The sequence below is a fragment of the Andrena cerasifolii genome, chromosome 6 (assembly GCF_050908995.1).
Source record: "Andrena cerasifolii isolate SP2316 chromosome 6, iyAndCera1_principal, whole genome shotgun sequence".
In the NCBI taxonomy this organism is placed as follows: Eukaryota; Metazoa; Arthropoda; class Insecta; order Hymenoptera; family Andrenidae; genus Andrena; species Andrena cerasifolii.
The window spans coordinates 16,999,328-17,009,729 of NC_135123.1; the positions used below are offsets into that span (position 1 = coordinate 16,999,328).

Sequence of the window (10,402 nt, forward strand, 5' to 3'; positions counted from 1 at the left end):
ATAAAAATATTAATATTAATATTTGCATTTTTATTTATTTGCAATAAATTACTCATTTGTTATCGGATTTGCATGAAACGTGCACCGAACGATGTAGATATTTTTACATATATTACACGTCATGACTCAAAAACTGTCAAAAATGGAGCTGCACCCCTCTTGCTGCAATATCCTGAATTTTAAGTATCTGGAGCAAGTGAAATGTATATCCACACACAATATTATTCGAAGCTCTGGGATAGGAAAGTTTGTAGTAGCAATAATCATCATACATTTGGTCGGGGGCAGTTATTTGAACGCAAGGGGTGGAACTAACAATAAGTGAAGCTGAGCAATCGCTAAAATATAACTATTATTGAATTTCATTACTAATAAAACTGTAATTATAATTATCATAAGTTAAACAGTATGGAGGGTGATTGATAAATGCGCATCGATACCTGAAGGGGTGAATCTACATACTAATATAAATAACAAATGCTACATGAACATACGTCGTACATATTAAAGTCTTAATATTGCCTGCAATCCTATACAGAGAACATCACGTGGCTCGATTTCGAAAACCAACTCAAGGCACATAATTTCTATTTTTTTAAGGGGAAGACAATATTTCCAAGTGTTTTATTAAATCATCGCTTGTGTGAAGCGTTGCGATCTACAAACAGTTTCGTTTGTTTCCTTACTTACAGGATATGGATACGTGAAATTAAAAATTTCTACAGAACATTCGAACAAAAAAAAATGTATTATCTATCTCAACTAGCGCCTCCAGTGTTATTTCTTACCAATTCTAAAAGGAGATGTAAAAATATAATAATAATTTTTCTACTAATATTAACGAGCAACCATGAATTGGGAATTAAAATATAGTAGCTATAAGTAACTGAAGCAAGGTAATTTGAAGTAAGATGCACGCAATGTCTGATGGGAACGACAAACGGGGAACATTACGCTACAAATATAATTTCACCTACGTTTCTTTACGGATATGCTCTTGTACAGTGTAGTGTGGCATAATTGTGAGGATGCGATTTACTGACGAAAGATAAAGATGCAACAAATATTTCTATAAATTTCTACAAATCGCGTAACTCAATAGAGCGAGAGAAAAATTATTTAAACGTATTCTGCAGCGAAGTTGTGAGAGACTACTTAAACTTGCATCTTGATTTTTTCAAACACTTTTGTTAAAATGAAATAGCGAAGATACTTTTATCAACGTGTAAATAGGTACTATTTAATTGATTAGTTCATAACGTTTCTATATTTAATAGTCCATCTAATAACACTATAAGGTACTACCGCTGATTGTATTAAAATCCTTTTAATAGAAGCTGCGCCCTAGAAAGTAATTTTTATTCAAAGTAAAGTATTGTATTTGCAGCAACGCGTTGCTTCATTTTGCAATTAAGACTTTTTTACAATTTTGTGAAAGATTGAGTTTGAAGGTAATCTTTTTATTGATTTGCAATTTGCTTGGATTTGTTATTTTATTCGATACCAACTTCTTCTAATTTCAATGTCTCTAATTCTTCTAGATTCAATACTAATTTCAACCTCTTTATTTCAAATAAAATGTCTGACAAAGTGAATTTTAGATACGTTAAGATTAGTAAGTGAACTTATTTCTACATAATTCATACCTCAGTTTTTAGAAAGTAGTACCTTAATGTCTACGATAATTTTGTATCGTATTGAAAGAGTTGCAACTGTTCGTATCCAATATCCTTGTATTTTTTCGAATTAAACTGTTGCGTCTGAGAAACAGGAAAAATTATTTGGACGAAATATTGTATTTTTTGCAAGCATTTTCCTAAATGAATGCTTTTCACTAAAACTCCCTCTTTCGTTTTTTCTTTTTTTAACTTAATATCTTCACAGTCTTTGTTAAGTTAATACATTTGTTTTACTGAAATTCAGGTCTTTCACACTTTCCCTTGAAGTTTTAATTGATTATGAACATGGAGAGAAAAAAATACAATGGAAGGTGATAAGAACAATCGCAACGTTATGAAGCTTAAGAAGCTTAAGGATTAAGAAGATTCATCCACTGTGCACGGCAGTTCCTCTCCGCCGTTAATTTATAAGTATACAGATTTTCGGCACAAACTTTTCATATTTCACACCGACCAGACGATAACGTAATTTTTCTATCTGTCTATAGGGTAGTTTGCGAAAATGACAACGATTTAATACTATTGTAATAACGATACCATAGGTTTTACGTTCGTGATTATTGTACAATTGAATTTTAATGTGAATTATATTTTAATTTCTAGGTAGATGATAATTATTAAAGAAATGTTAATGTATGTATCTGATTGATATGATCATTAGTTCTGTAATCATATGTATGCGCCGGTGATTATGGAAGTGGTGTAAGTCATGTATTTTTCGTTTAAACTGTTGCGTTTGGGCGTATTAAAGAAATATTTTTCCATTATTGAACAAAATGCTTCTCAACATATATATGCTCTTCTAATGTCAAACTTATCATTGTAAAATTTTATGAGTAACTTGTACGAAAATGTGTTTCTTAAACCTTTGAATGTCTCCCAAATTCCAAAAGTGCTCAAACGTAGTTTCTCGATTTTCGCAACTTAATAAATTCCAATATTTTTTCCGAAAGCAATATTTATTTTCAATTACAACTTTACCATTCTTGGCAATGTGTTCTTTACCACTATTTCTCCTAAAGTTTCTTATATTTTCAGCATAATTAAATATATTTCGCGTTTTTTCTTTTTTTTCTTTTCTTGCCCCACATCTTTTGTATTAACAGAATACAAAATATGTAATTGTTTCCTTTCTCACGAATTACTTACAGGGAACAATGACTTACACCACTATCGAAATGAACGTGAGATCATGTCATTGCTTACTCGATGGTTATTTTACTACAGTTCTTTCATAATATTGAAATATTTATCAATATAACATAAAATAAGAGAAATCTTAATTTCGTTTTTTTTTTTACTTACACAATCATAATCACCGGCACAATTATGAATTGAATCGTCAGTATTATAAATGGTTTTTCTGTATTTAAATTTAAACCTATAATATATTGATCTTATAGAATGTTATAAACGGTAATTTATTTTTATATCAAGTATTTCCCTTTAAATAGATCCCCTCAAGTAGATCCTTAAAGTGATCCACGATATTCATATTTACATACAGGGTGCCCGGTAAATCGAGGTGCAACAAAGTAAATAGAAAATGTGGAAAAACTTTTATTTCAATGGTCACTTTGTTTTGGAGTAAAAATTACTTCAAGCAGGAGTCATTACTAGACTGCGGAAGTTTATGCAAGTATGATATTTATTACGATAATTACGACCTCCCCATTGTAAGAAAATCGAATACACTATATCACAGCCTCTACTGTACTCGAGCTAAGTAAGTAAGTTCTGTACATGCTATAAATAAACAAACATAACATTTTTTAAATTAAAAAATATATTTTGAAAACCCTCTAATGACGAAACATATTTCTATCAAAGTTTCACTTGTTTAGTCCTTTTCTATAAAAATGTATATTTGCATAAACATCCGCAGTCTAGTCATGCCACTATAGGTAAATTTATTATGGTCTACTTAACACAATCCATAGTACGTGACAACGATATGCACACCCACTTTTGGCAATATAACAATATAATATTTCAATAATCGTTCCATAGAATAACTATGGTTAATGCCGTCCATGTTGCCACAAGCAAAGCTGCGCAATACTTTCAGATTATCCACAATGTTTCTAATGAAATTATAACATCTCTTTAGTTGTTCATAAGGACAAACAGGTAATCAAGTACGTACGAAACTCACAAGTAAACCATGTCTAATACATCTAATTGCAAGTCAAGTAGACCAAAAATAATATTATTTTCGAAATCTTTTTTCCTGAAATTCGGAGTACACAAAATATGTGAGGTAGGTAGTTGCGAAAGGTGAGAGAGCCTGTCAATGGCAAGAGAATGGGCACGATGACGCAGTCACACGTGTGCGTGATTTACGACGGGGTAAGGTCAAAATGCTACCAGGGTTCGTTCTGTTATAAGAATATAGAGTAAACCTGTCCACTTTTCGCTTTTACCACTCTTTCCGACTTCTTTTTAATCCTAGAACGACACTGTGGGGTCGCCTGTGGACCGATGGACTCAGAAAATATTAACATTCTCTACAAACGTGTCGATAGACGCTGTAATCAAGCTTTCATTCCCAAACTTCGACTTTCTTACTGTAAACTCAAAAGACAGCTAAAGAGAAATACAAAAGAATTTTTCGAACACGCCAAATGGATTTTAAAACCGTAAAATTTGAATTTGGGGTCGTCTGCATCCCCAGAGTGTCAGGCAAGCTCTAAAAGTGTTACATTGGTGGTCAAGGAAATAAATATGTGCCTACGGCGAGATTCTTATTCTACATTTTCGATGTATTTTGGAATGGGGCACGAAGAACTGGATTTCGCTTGGCTACTTAATATTTAAACAGCATCTGTCTTGAACATGAAATTCTGGATTAAAAGTTAAAATAAAGCCCCAGATTTAAGGGGGGATTACGCCTTGTTGGGTTGAAAAATAGGTAATTCTTTATGAATTTTTTGTACAAAAACGGCGCGAGAAATTAATTTGAAGTTTGGCAGGCCGTTTTATTGAACCTTGAACAAGAAAAGTGCTGACTGAGAGCGAAAGTACTGTAAGGGTTATCCGAAACACAAAAAGGGAAAGAGATTCTTAATCTATAAGAAGGTGGAGATTTATTGCCGTATCTTCTGCCGTTTCTTTTTTATTTAAAGAAGTTTTCCCGATTTTGGGGCAAAACCTTTTTCAGACTCGAATCAGAACACTTCATCTTCTTCAAAAAGTTGCCTTTTCTAGAAAATTGGCGCCAAATTGAATTGCAAAAATCAGAGGTTCAGACCTTTCAGTTTGAAAACTCTACACACTGCTGAATAAATTTTTTGTTTTTTGCTGGTTCATCAATTTCAAGCTACATATGTATTAAATAAAACGCCGTATCATTTTTCTGCTTCAGATTACCTGGTAGATAAATATCATGCACGCCAACGGACGACGAATTTCGCGCGGCGCGATGGTCGATCATGCATAACTACTATATTTATGGTAAAAAATTAATATAAAAAAAACTGCAACTTCTTGAAGGATACATCAAAACATCGTCCAAGTTTCAGGTGAATCGAATCGCTGGTTTCTTAAAAAAAAAATCCCCAATTTTGCTATGTTTTAGCCCAAAGAAAAGGATTCCCCCTTGAGGAGTTACATACCCTTAACTGGTTAGAAAATAGGGTTATTTTTACGTTTTTTTTCATATAAAGAATCATTGTATTTAAAAATTGAGATATACATCAAGTTGTGTATAAATTAAGCTGTATTCTCTTCAAAAAGAATATCTTAAGAAATGGTGCTACAGACAATATGTTTACGAAGTCTACCGAAGTAAGTGTATCTTTAGATTTCCAAGCAACATTTTGTTTCTTCAACATTTTTTATTACACAATAAGCAAAATTCTTAATTATTCTTGCTGTTTTTACTTTAAAATATCTGAATCTAGCATTGCCATGCATATCACCTGTGTAAAATTGCATTTCATAAATAAAAACCATTGGTATTTCTCATCAGCTTCGTATCCTCGCGTGTGGTCCCAAACATATTATCAGGAATTGTACATAAATAATTTGCAAGAACGCAGTTAATTTTTCCAACTGTTCTTCGGAGAGTTTCAAGAAATAAATTATATATCAACGTTCCATAAATCCATGCACTGTACTTACACAGGACTTAGTATCGCTGTTTCCCAGCGTACCATAACTGATATATTTTCATTTTATTTCCGTACCATTGACCACCTTTCCTTTCTTCCCTTCGTAACAGTGTAACCTTTCCTCCCGTAAATAAATAAATACTTACATCCACCCCCGCACAACCCGAAGAGACCCCGTGCAGCCTGCCGAAGCGAAATTCACTTCATGAAAATCCGCTGAGAACTCGCCGAATGGAGGAACTGACTTGCGGTGCGCGCAGTGGCAATGGAAGCGCAGTGTGACGGAAAGAAATTGGCGCGAAGCCCTGTTTCCGTGCGCACGTGCAGAGTGACTCCGTCGGTGGTTTCGATCGTCTAGGGGTCGACGTCGTCGTCCACCGACTAGCTTTCCCCCGAGCGTGCTCCCGTGATGCTGGCTGTGCTCTCCAGTTTCCCGCCCCGTCCCTCCGTCTCGTGACAGAAACGGGGCGCGTTTTACGCGCGGTCGCGCCTCACCGAATTCACCGGCGGAAACGACGAGGCGTCACCACGGCACTTCTTCCCCGGTCACCCTCCAGCAGCGGGCCAGAATCCACGTTGCGCGAGACACGTCCGCGCGGGATGCTCGCCCGTGCAGTGGACTCGCTCGGCTCCCGCTCAACCGAGGCGACCTGACAGGACACCCCTTGCGGGGTATACGTCGAGGGGTTGTTTCCGCGACCGGGAGCACCGCGGCACCGTGAACGGGTGACACGTTCGCGTGCACGACCCGGAGGGCCCTTCGACGAAGATCCTCCTGCTCGCGGCTTCGACTCGTCGATCACCTCGCCGGAGGAGCTTCCCATCGATCACGGGAGCACGGTGCGCGCGGCCAGTGATCGTGTAATCATCGATTAAGTCTGTCGGGAAAATAGGTTAACAGTGTACAGCGGGAACGGCCGGTGTCGTCGATAATCCGCGACGGGAGTGAGCTGTATCGAATGGAGAGCGCTTCCTGAGCCCGAGGGATCATCGCGGAGGCGCGTGCGAGCGGAGGATTGACGAGGATGGGGAGTCCGGTCCGCGAGTCTCGCGCTGGATGCACGACGCGTTACATAACCGGTGCACGGCGATGCAAAATCATTCACGGCAGGCTATCGCCGAGGGTGCTATAGGAGTAAGGGCGAAAATCGCAGGTTGACGGGCGTTGCTGCGGGACTTTTATGCATGTTCGACAATAAATCAACGAGCCAGCCGGCTGGGGCTGTAATTAGGATAATTGCTTCGCGGCTGTTTCGTACCTGGAGCGGCTCGAAGCATCAATTCGCACGCCTACGCAACGCCGTGACAAGTGAATCGAATTAGCAAATGAAATATAACGGGTCACGCCGGATCGACGTGCTCGGCCAGGCAGCGAGGATACAGTGACTGGAGGAATTGGACCAGCCACGATTCAGAATACCGCGGCAGTATTGAAAGTGAAGTTTTGCTCAAGTTCCCTGGTCGAGGCGATTGCTGAGCGCTTTTTGGGAAACAAGGATAATCATAGGGACAAAAACTGCGAGCGGCAAGAGGAGGCGAAGCCTCCCGCCGCAAAAACTACGTCGTAAGTACTGTTACGTTTCAAATCTAACTAATTCTACTTCGCCATAATCGGTTGCCTATTTAAATGACACTGATTACATCGTAAATCACTGTAAGATGATACTTGGAAAGCTCTAGATGATTTTGTTTTTTTTTTAAGTTGCACGGAGCTCGATAATGGTTAGATCTATTTGCATTCGGTGGTGGACTTTGGGTGTACATAGTGCAAAGACGTGACGAACAGAAGTTCTGAAATGTGTACGTTTCAGCACTCAATTTGTTCCTTCGTCGAAATCTGTTGATGTTTCGACGGCGAGTTTACTCGATAGGTTTGAAATTCCAACGCGTCAACAATACACGAAGCAAACACACGTTATTTCAATGGGGAATGTGTAATTGATCGCGCCACCCGCAGCCTCTGTTTTGCGGTGATGATTACAAATTCGCAGTTTTTAAAAAATAGAGTTAATAGGATAGACGTGTGAGGAAATTGAGCTGGAAGAATATCAGGAACAAAAATGAGCTGACACGATTGAAACTCCTTAGAATTAATTACACGGAATCTTTTTATTTTAGTAAAAGGCAAACTTGAGTATTCTTATTTTTATTCCATTAAGTTAATTAATTTCCTTTGCGTATATTTTTACTGGCAGGGAAATCTTAATATATTAAGCAGAAAGTGTTTGTGTTTGTATGTCGCCTAAAAAGTTTCTGACGATAAACTCTGGGACCACGAAATATGCCTCAGCTCGTTATGGCTGATTAATCCAGATGAATGTGACCATTTTCGCAAAAAAAATCTAGAAAATTTTTTTTTTAATAAAATCGGAATCTAAATTTCGGGCGAAGCCGAGTAATAAAGCTAGTAGTTATTATGCACCGAAACCATGGGACGAAGCGTAGTTGATACGGTGTAACGTTAACCAATTACGCGCACACACGATGCACCTCTGTTTGGGAATTACAAGAGGAATTAATTTCAGTAATATACCGTTTATACGCCAAGTAATTAATGGAACAGTCTTATGATGTAATGCGCGGAAATTACAATTGCACTTAACGTGTTCATGCATTAAAGGAATTTAAGGGATGGATACGTGACCTGCAATTGCCGGGGAAATTATTGCAAACAGTGATGATAATATCGCGATTACAGCTAAAAGACTTGAATCTGGAATCCCAACTTTCGCTTATGAAAAAGAGTAATACTAAATTACACAACATTTAGCATCTAAAACCGTATCATATATCACACCAACAGCTACCAATTCTAGCTTATGGAAGAACGTAGTACGTACCACATCACTGACTCCAGAATCCATCGCTCAAAAAGACGTATTAGGTCAAACAACTCCAAGCTTTCCCATCTAGAGAATATTACGAAAAAGTGTTCATCACTTTCACGGAAGAAAATGTTTAGTCAACGCACTGAAAAATTAACGTAATGAAAATTCGAAGCGATTCTCAATGACACAAGCAATTGTTTATTAAATGTGCTATGTAAACAAGTGGATGCTTCACGTTGCGCATACCTTCGTGTCTAAAAAAGGTATTCTAAATATACTTCCTCCATTTCTATACGCGCTTTACACCCTTGTACCACAGAATTCCCTGTCCTTTCAAAGGTTACTGGTCTGTGCATGACAGTCATTTTCTACTTGCTTCAGCAGGCGAACATACTACTTTCGCAATACCATCAGAATTATATCACGATCAGAATGATTAATTGTAATATTAATTAAATACATTCTGTTAACTGTATTTATTTATTTTGCGATATTATACTACAACTTTTTACGGCGCTTGGCGTTCCCAAACACAAAAATGTTTCCCAACTCCGATAGCCCCGGATAATCCCAATTATCCCACCAACAGTCACCAAATATTTTTCTCACAGTTCGATGAGTACTATGTCCCCTGAAAGTTCTCAACACTTTTCTTGTAACACGTACAACGTAGCACCGTGTTAACCCTTGGTTGTCACGCGTGCTTTTTCAAACGTAGTTCTCACACTCTGCCGATCCGACCCCAGCCAATTTCCAATTCGCTGCTGTTCAAAAACTATCTGTTAAATTAACTCGTCAAAATTCGGAGACAAAGTTTGAACATTGTGGAACGTACAGGGGGTGGCCAAATTATTATACTCAAAACATTTTCGTCAAAATCTGTGAAAGTCGTGGTTGCAATTAAAATAACAATGCATGAATGTTATTGTTTTTCACTTATTAATTAGCTACAACATCTGGCAAAATAGTGAGCAATCTTTCAACATATAAATCTCATTTGTTTTTACAAGGGCGGGGATAAAATTATTACAAATAAGACCGAGATAATAGAGAATATCATCAGAGTGTGGCAGAATATTCCAAAACTGCAGGAAGTAGCCACAGAATGCATTGAAAGCATGCCACGCAGAATCCAAGCCGTCGTAAAAGCTAAAGGCGGAGTCACCAAATATTGAGTAATTGTATTTCTCGCACAATACAGTCTTAAACCCATCCTATACCTAAATGTATTTAACTTGCATTCATACATATAAAAAATATTAAAAAATAATATCATAACATTAAAAGCGAGACATCTATTTCATTCCATCGCTTAAACTTACAAAATCCCAAACTGTTTTCTTTGAGTATAATAATTTAACCACCCACTGTATGCTCATCGTTGAAAATTAACATTTAAAGTACGTTCATCGTAGAAAATTTACATTTAAATTAACACGATTTTCACATGATGCCTGAAATATATTCCACCACAGAGTCGATTTGTGGGTCATTTTAACCCAGTGTGTGGGCCGAAAGTTACCAACACAAGCTGTCAATGTCATCCACCGGCAACTTATGAAAGAGTACTCAATTTTCGCGCGTACCGATCTGCTCCGTTTTTATATTGACAAAAGCAACAACAGCACGATTCGGTTCCTGAAACCACCTTGCATTTTTCTTGTCATCTGGCACCGAAGATACCAGCTCTGCCATATTACGCAAGCAGCGAAGAAAGTGTTAGCGAATTTGGATACGATCTACGCGGAGCCAGAGAGCGTCGGTGGCCCTCGGGGGCGTCAAT

At 37.6% G+C, this 10,402-nt stretch overlaps 1 protein-coding gene across 1 annotated transcript in view; it reads right to left on the minus strand.

Annotated features, from left to right (window-relative positions):
• Positions 1-6,244, minus strand: part of LOC143370457 (uncharacterized) — a 41,427-nt gene extending 35,183 nt beyond the window's left edge. The window contains exon 1 of the mRNA XM_076815601.1: positions 5,938-6,244. The gene's annotated coding sequence lies outside the window, so the exon portion shown is untranslated. The remainder of the gene's footprint in view (positions 1-5,937) is intronic.
• Between the last annotated feature and the right edge of the window lie 4,158 nt (positions 6,245-10,402).